At 33.7% G+C, this 15,486-nt stretch overlaps 1 protein-coding gene across 8 annotated transcripts in view; it reads right to left on the bottom strand.

Moving 5' to 3' along the window:
• sd (TEA domain transcription factor 1 homolog scalloped) overlaps positions 1-15,486 on the bottom strand; it is a 105,985-nt gene that overhangs the window by 57,191 nt on the left and 33,308 nt on the right. For all 8 annotated transcript variants that reach the window (XM_088201665.1, XM_088201667.1, XM_088201671.1 and 5 more), the window contains exon 3: positions 2,732-2,782. The gene's annotated coding sequence lies outside the window, so the exon portion shown is untranslated. The remainder of the gene's footprint in view (positions 1-2,731; positions 2,783-15,486) is intronic.

The raw sequence follows: 15,486 nt of genomic DNA, 5'->3' as shown, positions 1-15,486 counted from the left end.
TCCCATAAAATTCAATCATTTCATGGGAAAACTCAAATCAATTCATTTTTTTTAAGAATTAAGGAATGACAAATTTTATCAAAAGCATTTTTAAAATCGGTGTAGATTATATCTATTGGATTTTTCGTCACAAAATTAAAAATAGAGTATATTTTTGATATCCATATTGATTCACAAAAACCAAGCTGTCGATCAATCAAGTATTCTTCGAAATGATTTGAAGCATACTTATGAATACTTAGGCTCGTGCTGATAAAATCGACACTAGCCTATAATTATTTATTATAGATTTTTATGTATGAGAGTCTTTTTCAATGGAAAATATATCGATAGAATCCTTGAATCGGATCAGTGAATTAAATTCATGCTAAAATCTGTCGATTTGAGTGTATTATTTTTTTATTACAACGTGACGCACACTAGGGTTTACAATAAAACAATTTGTATACTTGGGCAACACAGCTAGTCGTTTTATTTCTCAATATACCTGAGTGACTAGTGCCGCTCCAAAATTCATGGATATGTGTCTTTAAATTGTTTCAAAATGCGAAACAATGAAACGCTTGTTCTCAACAGAAAAATGCTTTATTTAATATTTTATTAATTTATTTAGCTATACTAGCTATATAATTTTATAATAATATTAATATTTTACGCATTCGAAAAATATTTGTGAATAGAATTGTTTATCGGCTGTGTATACTATGACCGAAATTCACAGAATTCATTCTTTAAACGAAACAAAATGTTGCAATAATTATATCGCGTTATTTAATTTATATGCAAATTCGCATAAATCAAAAGCTGATACAGATCCGATCTTTATGTATATAAAATTCGTTCCAAACATTATTAGCTATTGTATTCTATAAAACTATGTACATTAATTTTGCTGAATTAATTCAATTGCAGTTAATCTTAATTCTGGTGATTTGAAATAGCTGAAATGACGTCCATGATCAAAAAGTATGTATTAATAAATAAAGCATTTTGACGCCCTCATTGATCAGTAATTCGCACAGCATTGTGTTATGCATCATTATTTATTTTTTAATTAAATAATATTTTACAGACATTAATTGGTTAAATAATATCGGTAAAAACCGAGAAAAAATTAAGAATATATTCGAATACTTCATCCATTTTTTATTCAATATTCGAATAGTTGAAACTTGAATAATTGAGAACCCTAGCGCACACGCAATTGAGCTACAATTGCGTTGTTTACATGATTACATAGTAACTACTCAACGCAACAATTTTGCATATAAATATATGATTATCTATTGTTAATAAACTGATGAATATTTCACCATACATCAGCGATTAAGATATTATTTATTTTTTAAACGTAGTTGCTATTCAGCGAACAAAATTAATGACGACATCTGCATAATTGAAATTTAACTGAATTCGAACTTTGCCCTCGCACCAGAGCCTTCACAGATTGGCAGGCGCTGCGCTGCTCTGCTGGCAGCATAGAGAGGCAAACTGGTGGACCAAGTTCCCTTTTACTGGTGGACACACAATCGGCGCGACTCGTCGAGAATATCATTGACTGGTTAACGGTAAACGATCAGCAGCCGAGAGGAGGAGGTGTGGGTCAGCGAGGTGAGGAGGGCCACTCTCTTTGCCAACAGTGTCCGTTATGTGCGACCAGCTAGCCATAGGCATAGCAGGAGGCGAAACGACGAGCGATTCCCCTTCCTCTATCTCTCTCTCGTGGAGATATTGCCGATCAATTAGCGGGCGCTGGCGGCGATTAAGGTTTCGACCGATCGACTTCTGAAGTTCAAGAAGACTATCGACCGGTAGTCGATTTCTTCGGTCTTAATGCGTAATAAACGACGTCGAGAGATAAGCTAATGAACGATCGAGGTATCTGATTTGGTGAACGATGATTAAAAAAATACAATCTATAAGTAGTCTATAAAGATACGTTCGATAATATATTTAGTCAGGCTTTAGCAATCCGAGTTATCTACCGGATCTGTCCTACACGGGCTGCGATTTACGACAGTTTTAACCTATAACCTTTTAAACAACGAGTATCCAGTCTCGTGTACGTTCTATGAATTGCGCATTTCTAATCTTGATAATTGAGGTTATAAAGGCAAAGTTAGCATTTTCAAGAAATCAAGGTGATTAATCGAATAGGGGCAAGTCATGCCAAAATTCAGGATTGATGTTGTGAACTAATAACGAATACACAACCGATGGTTTTGAAGAAATTTTAAGTCAACACAGTAGCAAAAACCTCATATTACGTGAAAAAAAAATATTTTCAAATTTGATGAAAATTTTCAGGTTTGAATCCCAGCAAATTAGTCACCGAGTTGGACCACTCGGAGTTAGATAGATATAAACAAGTAGGTCGATACGAAACGGCAACGTCGTTTTAAGACCGATTTTCCTCTTATGAGTACATAATATAGTGTTTTTTTTTATTATCTATCTCTCTCTTTCCATTCAGAGTTGACTCATTCGCTGTTTACATAATCGTTCGCGAAACCATCGCGCAGGTGAGAGAGAACGCACGCGGATGATTAACCGATTTGAACGAGTGACCCAAGCAAGATGCGCTGCTGCCGGTTAACGAGTCGAAATCCTGTCCGGCGATGGTCCAAAATTTATACGTATTGTATAACGACGAGAATCGGTGAGTCACAATGGTAAAAGTGAACGAACGGTCTTTGTGTGTCGTAATTAAAAACGAAATTGCGAACAGTACCTGTGTCAGGTTGAAGATGTGCAGGTAAACGTTGTGCTGCTGTTGTTACGCCTGCAACAAATTGAAACAGTTCATTAATCGTGTGCGGAACTAATACATAAATAAATAATAAGTGGGTGTAAATTACACGATCGTAAATTATGCGTATATTATTATAGTGAAACCGATAAATGACACTGGGTTTATATACTGGCGTTTCCTATGAACTAACTATACAGCATGGTCTATTATAATACACTGATAAAGATCAAGCTGTGCATCGAAATATTTACTGTACCAATTAAAAAGTATAAATGTTTACATTGACACCTTATAATTTGTATAAGACTTTCTATACAATTTAAACATATATATATATATATATATATATTGTCTAGTATATGTAGTAGATTAGCAATTAGTAGAACGTTCTAAAGGTGAATGGAAATATAAACATTTGACATTTAAGTGTCGGTTAAGATTGTTAAATCGAAAATACATATTGAAGAGTAGTATTAGTTAATAAAATAGGTTTAAAAAATAATTCTAAATGTATAATTAACAAAGCTAAATTAATTGAACCTTTATCGTCGTATAAAAGATATTAACGTTTTAATTTTAAATACCAAACTTTAAGATATCCAATAAAAGCTTTACTCGTGATAACAGAGGAGCAAAGGTGCATTTCTGACTAGCAATGAAAAATAGTATATTATATATTGCTAGATCATATTATCGAATTAACAATAAATTCACATTTTAAAATAATTCAAACACGATCATATTATCTAAAAAATGATTGATTAATTTTAGATCATATCATTATTACCTTAAAATGGAAATGAATAATAGTTTTTTTTAGATAAATAAGAACATTCGGTAATCGCAAATAAATATTGTAAAGTATAATGAAAAATTAACACAGGCGCACATCGCAAATAAGCATTCAGATTGATTTGCTATGTAAAAATATGCAACCAGATCATATAAGCCAAACTACGGGGAAATTTTTAAATATAATTTTTCACCAAAACGCATTTTTTCGAAAATAAAGCTGTAGCCAAAGTCGCGAGTATCTAATTTATTAACAAATACCGGAAAGCCATTTACTTATGTTGAATTAATAAAGTCGTGTAAGATTAATGCAGCCTTATATCAATCTATCAAGTTTTCAGTGTAAACAGTTGCTGGAACTGTTGAGCACATTGGGCGTAACATCAATAGCCAATCCAATCCAATTCAACAAATGATTTCGAAAGATTGTGTTTGGCTTCTCCAGTGGTTCTACTCTCAACGCCCAATAAAAAAATTAAAAATAAATAAAACCTCTATTCCCACAAACATTTGCGGCGGATAAGCTTGAACTGCAGTTCTAGCGGTGTGCAGCATACATTTCGATTTAAAAAAACACATTCGACTGAACAATTGAAAAACTTTCACTATACCTTTAATTTAAATTGAACAATCTGCTAAATGACGACATTCTATTAGGAACATTTTAAGAAAAGAAACTAACAGACTTCTTCAAATGTGAGGAATATCGACAATTAAGATCACATGCTTGGAAATTAAAATTTGTATTTGTTAGCACCTATGTATGTGAAAAGACATTTTTAAAGATGAAGTACAAATAGTGACAATTTCAGGTTAGTATTAACAGATGACCATTTGCAATAAATTTTGACGATATAAAGTGACTAACCACAAACTCCAGTTTGATGAAATATTATCTCAAAAAAAAGCAATTACATTATTTTTATAAGTAAAGCTTATTACTAGAGACGTATTTTGAGCGATAGATACCAAAATTCAAATTACATTAAACTATCCAAATCGATGCTTAACTATGTAATTCTATTAAAACTGAAGGTTCATAAAATAAAAAAATATAAGTGAGTAATTAGATTTTGAAAGTCGTAATATGAACTAATTTAAGAAACACTGGTATATGTATCTATATATTGTAAATTATTGTTACATTGACGTTACATGACCTTTGTTTTGATCTCAAATCGAACCAGCTAGTATATAGCACGATAGACCAGTGACTAATACATGAAAGACGTGAGTTTAAATCCCATATGAACATGTTTGGGAGATCGGAATAATGTTTATTATATAATTATAATCTGATCGATCATCACAGATTATGTCTTCCTAGATTTTCTTAAGCTCGCGGATGAATAATTAAAATAAAATTATCTCAGTACGTATTTGTAGGCGTTGATTGTGTTTACTTGGTCGTAACGCATTGTGTTATGTTACATCAAAATATTTGCAATAAATTATTATAATCGAGTCGGACCAACTAATGTTTTTTTTAAATACTATCAAGTATAGTTGCATGCAAAGTCATGCCATTTCAAATCAGACTACTTTTGATCCGACGAGCGGAGTAAAAAATCGCCGATCAAGGTCCCGAACCTGGCCGGTACGCTATTGGCCGTTGGTGATGGTGGTGGTAGCGACTGAGTCACCATCATCACCACGCGTTAGTTTAGTAGCGGTATTGTATATATGCAAGTCGCACAACACACGACCGGTAACCGACCGGTCTTTTGCCCTCATCTCCCCACCTTCCCTCGCCCGACGACTAGCCAATCTCCCGCCTCCTTCGACCTGTTGTAAGTTTTGCGGTGGTGGCGGTGGTAGAATCGGATCTACCGATCGATCGAAAGTTCGCCGGTGACTAATTTGAACTTAATTTCAAACGCAGCCTCCGATTGAGCGCCGTTGATATTGCGCTGATATATGAGTTTTGCATAACTGAATAAATTTGATTGTTGAGATCCCGTGAGACACATAATCTACAAATAGTCCCAACTCGAATTTGATTTATACGAATCGGTTTCATGTAGTCGAAAGCTGATATGTTGTCGTTAATCACTGTTTCAGTTTCAATTGATAGATTCAACATAATATATGATACAATGTAAACAATAGTTGTAACCTACGTCTGCATCACTGAATGTCAACAAGCTAAAACCCGCATACAAACGAAAGAAAGTTCGTATTAAGCCGATGGTACGATATCAGCTTAACGTTATACGATTGTAATCGATTCTACGAAATATGTTTTTTAACTATTTCATTCACGTTATCATTATCGTGTCGCAATACCTTAGCGAATGTCGATTATAATGTAACACGGTTATTAAATAGATTATATAATTTATATACATATCGAGTTAAAGTAATTGAATATATCATGATGGAGAATATCGCAACAAATTATAATGCAAGCGTGTTAATTAATGCGTGAGTATAGAGTCATAATCAGAAGCATAGCGATTAAACGTTTATCATTTTTAAACCAGAGGTAACTCAATAATTAACCGATTAAGCGATGTGATGTGTAACAAAGTGCTTTATTAGGACACCAAAGTCGGTTTGGATTTTATTCAAAGGATCAGTCAAATTTTTAAATTTATCGCATAGTTGAAGCTGATGGCGAATTCAAGTGCAATGCAAACACATAATAAACTAAATATTATTTCGCGTGCGATACGGACTGCGATAATCTAGTACCGATATCGATAATAATAATAAAAAAATCACCCACAAACTTGGATTAAAACCTTTTGAATACATATTAGTTTGCATATTTTATAGACCTTCAAACACAAAGCATCAATAATTGTACGTATAAAATATGCAATGATAATAATAACTATGCATATACACGGCACGTGTGTGAACAATTTCAAAATTTAAAAAAGGTGCCATTATAATATACACACTACCGGAGGGAGGGCATTTACCCTCTTTTGAATATGAGCAGAAAAATACGTTTCATTTTATTTTTTTAATTATGTAATTTCGCATGAGTAAGAAATAACTCATTCTACGGTTACAGTATAAATTTAATACGTATAAATTTAAAAAAATGCTTGACAAAGTTGGTCTACAATGAGGACAAGGCAGACACTCAAAGACACCGGGAGACGCGCCTCCACCGACAGACACGAAGATACGATTTGAGACTCCCGAACACGATCATTGCAGCAAGAGGAACTGACCTCCAGACACTATCACTGCCACCTACAAGACCCCTGAGGATCTTCCACAGACATCATCCCTGTGCCAGCTTCTCCACCACTGCTCTGAGAAAACTATATTCGCCCATCATAGTAACTCGCAATATATTAATTAATAAATTATGACTAGTTTCCACCTGCGTCTCACTGGCTGCGAAGTCACAACTCTTAGGGTTACCAAACCTTAAAATAGTATTGGTTAGTGTATTCAAACCGAATTTTGGTAAATAGGAGGGCGTCATGCCGTCGCAGTAGGAACTCTCGTTACCGAGTGTTCCCAATGCGACACGATTTTATTGCTTTTGACGTGAATTTTTGACTTCTGAGAAGATATAATTGCTTATTGCGCTCTCTTATTGATCAAAATTTGGTTTAGATGTGCTTCATTCAATTCTTAAGTCTTAATATTAACGCTAGATAACTGAGCGTTTCCACTGAGACGGCGACGGCACGATTTTATTGCTTTTGACGTAGATTCTAAACAGGAATTTGGCTAGAAAAATGTATGTCATATACTCCATAAAATGGAAATATTAAAAAACGACTACCATCTGGCCAACTTTTGCATCCCCCCCAGAAAAATTTGAAATGACGTACAAAATTATTATTACCGCAAACAGTAATTTGCACATGCGTGCAGTGCCTGAGTAAAAACAATAATCGGATAAACGGAAGGAAAGACGTTGTGCGATTTTTCACCTACTTACTGAAAATGGGTCGGAAGTTCGCATTATCAAAACGGTTCGTCGAACGAATACAAATCGTCAATTAACCGAAGCAAAACGTTTGTGTTTACGCGCGTTGAAAATAAAACTGTGCCGCTGCCAAACATCTGCGGGAATGATCGCTAGTTAATTTTCGATACCTTCCGGTAGTAAGTCAAGCACCGGGTACATTATGCAAATTCATTTTAATTATTGATGTTGATTGAATATCGAGATCGTGACGATGGATAATTAAATATAAAACGTGTATGTATCAATGATTGCGATACTATACATCCGGAATAAACTAAAACCATAAATAATTGAAGCAATCGTCTGATTCTCATCGCCAAAGAAAGGGTATAAATATGAATTTGAATACCACTAAGCAAGTAATGGGACACCGAACTGAAATCAAAGAAATCTATTTTATTAATTATGAACTTTACAGTTTACAACCCAACTCGATTTAATTTTTAAAATCGCGATATTCCTCCGCGAGACTAGGAAAATCGAGGAAAACCTACTATTTGATGATCGATCTGAATTATAATTTTATAATTATCATTAATTGTAATCTCACAGACACTAGGTTTTTTACGGTATAAGCTACCAAGTCATATGCTACATGGACTATTTCGAACATTAAAATAAAACGAACGTAGTTTATTAGTTACACGTTTGCCATCTAAAACGACATTCAGCAAATAACTGCGCCAATCGGAAGCGATTCTCACTCTCTAAACACAACCTACCGTATTTCCGACGATCGTTTTTCCCTCCGTTAGAAATCTTTCACTTACATAAACAACCAATACGGACCATTTAGGGATTTTTACGTGCAACTTGTTGAGCGCCGACCAAATGTACGCACACAAACGTAGTACGTTCGACACGCGAAAAGCGTTCGATCCCGCGCTCTTCTTGCATAACAAAAGAGTGAAACCGGCGTTAGTCAGCGTAAATTCCCCGCGGTAACACTATTGCGCCCCCGGGGCCCACCTGCCCGCGCTCGTCACTTCGGTTCATTCACAAAACGAAGAACAAGAGCGAGAGACGCTGCTTCTCGGAATATAACGAGTGTATAAACGACCCGACACCCCACCCGATGGCTAATTATACATTTGAGACCGAAACGGAGCAGTGTCGAGAACGTTCGATTGCACCTTGGCGTGACGATGATGATGGTGGATCATGGTCCAGGATCTGTGTGTGTGATACCACTCAGCTCCTTCCTAAGATTCGTGCTGTAACAAGCGCACGCATCGAAAGTTAGCACGCAATGGTAAAAAAAATAGTTCAACGTCCACCGCGTATTATTTCAATTATAAAATAAAATAGGTCAGTTTCTACCCTTAGCAACTAACACCGCATATCATTTGATTCAAATCTAATATGCTTGGACCAAGCCGAGCGGGAGTATTTTGCTCTTTCTTATACCGTTGGCGTCCGTAGCGTACGGACGCAGTAATAAATAATAATAAAAGTGGTGATGCAAATGTGTTAATATCTAAGCGAATTAATTTTAAACTCTTCAATTGAGCACGGCAAGCTCGAAACGGCACTCGCCATAAATTAGATCGTCTCGGAGGGAAGTGGCCGCTTCAAATTCGAAGCTAGCGTGCTCACTGCGAAACGTAAAAGTTTCCGCGTGTCGGAAAAATAAATAAAAGTTAGGATCGTCAATCAAAGTGAGCCGGTATACATCAAGTGCAATTTGTTCGCGGGGAAACACTCGCGTGATGGAGGTGGATGGGGATACGAGTGCTCTTCGCGGACGGGTAGGGGGTGTATCTGAAAACTTTCCGACTTGAACAGCTTTAATACAATTTCCGAGTATAGACACGCATACGCATCCATCCGAACGACTATGTTTGTTTACTTTTTCAAACTTTTCGGCGTGCATTTGGCATCAAAAGTGAAATATATGATCGAACTCAAATATAATATATTTATATGTGTATATAATAGTTAGTTAACAGGGGGGCGAATTCCGTGGTTCGACCAAACCGATGCCGGAGCCGACTGCCCTCATCGTTCGGTTCGGCAACTTGACCGAACGCAACAATGGTTCTCTGGTCCGGCGCACATTTCTGGCCGTTAGGGTTCGGTTTCGCAGGAACAATTCCGACAGAAATGCCTAAAATGCAATTACATATCAATATGAACAGATTACTCAGCTTGCCGCAACAACCCTTGTTCGCTCTCTCCTTGTTGTAAATAGAATGCAAACAAAGGGTTAAACTATCAAATAAAACTTGAATCAGATATTCCTTTTTTTTATCTAATTGAGTAAACATTATTATAAACCTCAAATCAGATAATATAATTTTTTAATCTAAAAAGTTGGTCATTTTACGTTTTTAAGTGAAACTAAATTCAAAAGAGTACATGCATCGATAAGCTTGGATAGTATTTCTAAGAATTCTATCGTAATAATTTAAAACCTAAGGTAAACAATATATTAAAATTTAAATAATATTTTCAGAAGAAGATAACATACGTATGTTTTAAAGTTAATGAAAAGCATATTGAGTTCGCTAACCTTTCTCTCACGAACATGAACAATACCCATTGTTAATTTTTGCATCCAATGACAATATTAATTTACTCACTCTGAGTGATGTGAATTAATTCAAAACAACTACTGATACAGACAAGACAACACAATATGATAAATTAAAGCGAAATTGAATCCTTGCTGCCTTCCATTTATTAGAAACTTCCTTGTACAGAATTGCAATTATTGTTCAGCGTTCTTGCATGTTCATATAATATAATACATACCCAGAAAAAGTTTTTTTTTAATACATTTTGGGGTTCAGAACAAAATCATTGGAGCAGTTTTATTGGATTTCAAGAGAAATAATGTTGAAGAAATTAAAGAATATCGGCATAAGTGAAATAGTTTTAAGATGGTTCAATAATTATTTAAAAAAAATTAAACAAAAAGTTAAAATTAATTATGCGTATTCCAAATTGAAATCAATATCTCACCACAGGGTGTACCACAGGGGTCTAAATTGGGATCATTGTTGTTTATATTATATATTAATGATATAATTAATAATACCAAAAAAATATTAAATACATCTGTTTGCGGACGACTCATTTATAGCATAGGTTATAACGTTAAAGTAGTAGTAGATAACTTAAATAATGAATTAGGTATAATAGAAATATGGTTAAAAAATAATGTACTTAATAAATAAACTAAATTAATTATTATTAATTATAAAGATATGTTAGATAATAATATAAAATATTTAGGAGTAATTGTAAATAAAAAAATAGTAGTAAAATAGGTATATTATATAAGATGAGAAAATACAAAAAAATCTACATAGTATTATATTGCCCCACTTCAATTATTGTGCAGCAATATTAAATAAGCTTAATTAGATAAAATGATGTTGCAAAAATTACAAAATAGGGCAATGAGAGTAGATTTAAATATAAATAGATTTATAATAATATGTTACCAAAGCATTTTAATAAGAAATAAAGATGTACATACATACATAGATTTAATACTAGAATAGAGACAACTTAAGGATAGTTAGGTATAAGAAAACGAGTACGGCCAGGGGAATATTTTACGGAGGTGTGAATTTTTATAATACTCTTAGGACGAACCGCAAAAATATAAATGTAGGCGGTTTTCTCAATGGAATAAAGAAACACTTTCTTGCATTATTAAATAAATTATAATATTAAACTATTTTTTATATACATACATATGCTTTGATTAAATATGTAATGTGTATAAACAAGTATCTATATTAGCTAAATAATTTAATAAAATAAAATAATAAGTGAAAATCATTTTCAAATTTTCAATTAATTTATTTAAATCATTCTTCTGATTTATTTAAGCCGTGCCCGTTACAAATGTTAATATAAGCCAAGAAATGTATTGGCGAAGCCGAGCGGGAAATACCCGCCCTATCGTTCTTATACTGCTGTCTACCGTACTACGCAGACGCGGTGGTGAGTCTACTTATACAGTTATGTAGAAGTCCCTTGAGTCTTAAGATGACCATCACACGTAAGTTAGGGTAATACAAAGAATATTAATAAACCGCAGACTCGAGTGTAAAAATTAAACAATTTTACTATGTATTCTCTGTCGATATGCAGTTTTGCATTTTTTTACAATTTTTTGTAAGCTTTGACGTAAAATATTAGGATTAAATCGGGACTATATAGAAAATGATCGATAACTTTCCATCATAATCATGCTGTCATATGAAAAAGAGCATTATCATGCTGCAAATATATCGTCCAACGTCATTTAGTATTTAATTATTGATCTAGCTGTTTAAGATATTTCGCTACCGTTATTATCGTAATTGAAATTGAAAGTTGATTAATTTACTATATAACGTCTGGTTTAATTGTTTTTGTTACCCGCTTCTTTGATAATTATTATGCAATACCATTTTTTGTCAGTGAATAAAAAGATTTATGTATTTTCGGTACATAAATCTTGTGTTTACAAACCTATAAAATTTTTTAAATGCATTTTTTTAGTTATCTAAAAAAAAATATTGTCAATTTTAAGACTCCAATGAGTTTATCTCTAACACAAAAATCTCCCGATTTTAATTATTTAAACCATTTTAGAATTAGCGGATAATCTTGTTGTAACTCAAATAACATACTTTAACTTTAATGGTACAGATAATTTTGTTATATACATATATGGGTTTTTATAGAGATCACTCGCTTATTTAGGAAAAATTTTAATTAACACAACAAAGTTCTTTGTTATGGGGCATATAGCATTCCGTATCATACGGTCCGTCAGGACTCAGGACCCTAAGAATATCGAACTTTACACGAGTCGAAGATAGCTAGTAAAGATAGCAATTAATATGTATCGTGTCAATAAGTTACCGAGCGTTTAATTATAATACCTCAAATCCTCCGTGAAAATCTTTGAATCCTGTATTCGAATTTCATCGAATTCAGGATTCATCAACATAAGTGATCTTATATTCATTAATTGGAAAATCTAATGTAAATGTTTTAACGAATTCAATGCAAAAATTTAGAATGGCACACGAGCGAGACAAACGTGAAACTTTGCACATGTTCAGAAATAACGTGATTTAAAATGTCAATCGACTAGAACGAAGGCGCAGAAGGAACGAGAGGCGATTCTATTTTTGCAAACGTTAAAATCCAACCGCGAAATTCTCCAAACTGTATGCACATTTATTATACACGTACGAAAATTTGCTTTGCATAATAAGAATTCTTAGAATTGTTTAATTAGAAAAAAACACAATGTTTACACACGTGTTGCAATGTATCATCTTGATAATGATGATCATTTATAAAATAAATAAAAAAATATTTATATTATGACGGGCACATTCGAGGGGTAATCTTTAGGCATTGCCTAACGCAGTATTATATCTGATTTTATATCCCATATTCCTAAATCACTAGAGAGATACTACCGTGATATACAATATAAAATAAACGAGACTATCTTATAAATACTAAACAACTATGAAAACGTAATCAAAACTCAAAAAAATGGTAGTATCAATTAAGAGATAAAAAATCATTCATGTTACATATGCGCTTCGTGAGATTATACAAAAAAATTGAGAAACACTGTAAATCTTCGATTTAATGCGCTAATCGACCGCAGTGTGTTCAAAATCGCAATGCGACCGCAATAGAGCCAACTTTGACGCATTCAGTTCTATTGTCCGACATATTGTACGTGTACATAAGGACGCATGATTCACTTGAGCGTGGGCGTCTTTAACCGAAACTAATTTCGGATCGAGAAATATGATACAGTACATTATACGAGTACATAAGGTAACTACTATATATAGAAAAAAATACGTAAGCAAACCAGGAAAAGGAGAAGGGTTACTTGATTGTTATATGGCACGTTCAACGTCATGACTACGTAATAATTAAACAAAGTATTATAATAAATTAGTTATTATTCACAAAATATATTAGATTAAGTCATTCTAAGAGAAAATATTTAAGTCAATTCACATATATGATTAATCAATAACACATACTATTCGCAGCAATAAAACACAAACAAGTAAGCGATAGTTTAACGGCGAATATTCAGCCATGATAAGGTTTATTTATACAACGTTAATAAAACAAACAGTGATTTTCCGATAGATATAATTTAAACCCACTACTGCACGTTGTTGGTTATTTTTATATGATACATCATATGAGTCATGGAGCGTAATCGTCAAAATTAAATAATCGCCGATAATACGCACTTTATCTGACGATTTCCGAGTATGTAATCAAATTTAAACAAAAAACATACATTAAACATCGATTCAGTCCGGTAAAAACTCGATCGACAAATTATCAACGAAATTACACCGTCCCGCGGCCATAACGGAGAATTTGGCAAAATTGGATCAAGCGAACGAGTTGAGAAAATGAGAAAATAAACATATAATTCGTGATAACACAACATGATATCTAGAAAAATTATGTTTGTTAAATCGTGACTATATTCAAATACATTACTGTTATTATTGTGTGGGAGGGAAAACTCACCAGAATCCATGCGTTTTTCAAAACATTAGTCACGATGATTAGAAAAACTAGATTAATGATTTGATTAATTATAAATTATCATCTGAGATTTATGAAATATTATAATTGTGCACATTCGTTAGATTATATTTTTACAATATTGAAATATTATTATAAATATAATTTCATCTTAGTCAGGATTTCTGCCATTAGTCAATGGCGTTGATTAGAAGTAAGAATATTTGAAATTATAACATACATAGTCCGTTTCACCGCATGGACATACATATTACCGTACAACTTTCTTAGTGTGGACTTTTCACCGTGAGTCATTTTTACCGTGTGTGCACTAATTCATGAGAAAAATTCACCTACTCCTTATGAAATAAAAGTTTGATTAAATTATTGAAACATGATGCAAAAACGTGCAATTTATATTTAAATATAAACGAGACTTTAATGTGTACAATTGTACACACCAATTTCGCACGTTAATGTTTCGGCTGTATGGATATTTTTGAACCATTGCGTAATACGGTCAAAGGTTTGCACGGTAAGAAGTCCGGATACCATAGGTAAAAAATAGAAGATATATCAGCCCGGTATACCAGTGGTATTCGAATCCCATATGGACCCTAGTGTTTTTCAATTTATTTATTTATTAAAATTATAACCATCGTGACCTGACGGGCAAACCCAATGCGTCACGATAGTCAAAAGTACTAACACATAATAATACATACAAATATAAACAAGACAAAACAACAGACACAAATCACCTCAACAGGTGTGCATTGTCCCATACGAACTGAACCAAAACTCCATATGTGCAAGAGAAAATGTCAATATTACTATGGACAGAATTGAGCAGATAAATAGCCTTGGCCAGAGAAGAGTTGGCAAGTGCTCCAGTTCTAGACTTAACAGGCAAGAATAGTGGACGCGACCGAGAACTATAACCACCTTCAGGAGCCCACATTTGAAGCTGCTCGAGCACTGAAGGATTGTCTACGATGCCCTTGAGCAATTTTAATTACATAAACACTTCTGCGAGTCGACAAAGAAACGTATCCCAGGGCTCCCAAAATAAAAGCATTGGGAAACAAGAACGGATAATACCCGTATTCCTTCAAGTATAAATATCGAAGAAATTTACGTTGTACTTTTTCCAGCTTCAATTCATTACGCCTGGGATCCAAATGATGGAGCTAGTTTCTAGTATGCTGCGGACTAGAGTATCATAAAGAGTGCGCAATACTAAAGTATTCCTGAAGTAACGCGCATTTCTCAAGATAAAACCGAGCATTTTTAAGGATTTGCTATGAGTCTCTGCAATGTGCTGGCTAAATTTCCAACGTTCTTCGAAAGTCACTCCTAAATCCTTAGTTGAAGAAAACCTTTCCAGAAAATATCCGCCTAGATGGTATGAATATTTTGCCGGCGTTAATGACCTTGAAAATGAAATTGTGTGACATTTCTTTACACTGAAAGG

This window comes from Plectrocnemia conspersa, unplaced genomic scaffold (genome assembly GCF_051122295.1).
Source record: "Plectrocnemia conspersa isolate PC_06_02 unplaced genomic scaffold, ASM5112229v1 ptg000013l, whole genome shotgun sequence".
Taxonomy (NCBI): Eukaryota; Metazoa; Arthropoda; class Insecta; order Trichoptera; family Polycentropodidae; genus Plectrocnemia; species Plectrocnemia conspersa.
This window is presented reverse-complemented; position numbering and strand designations above follow the sequence as displayed.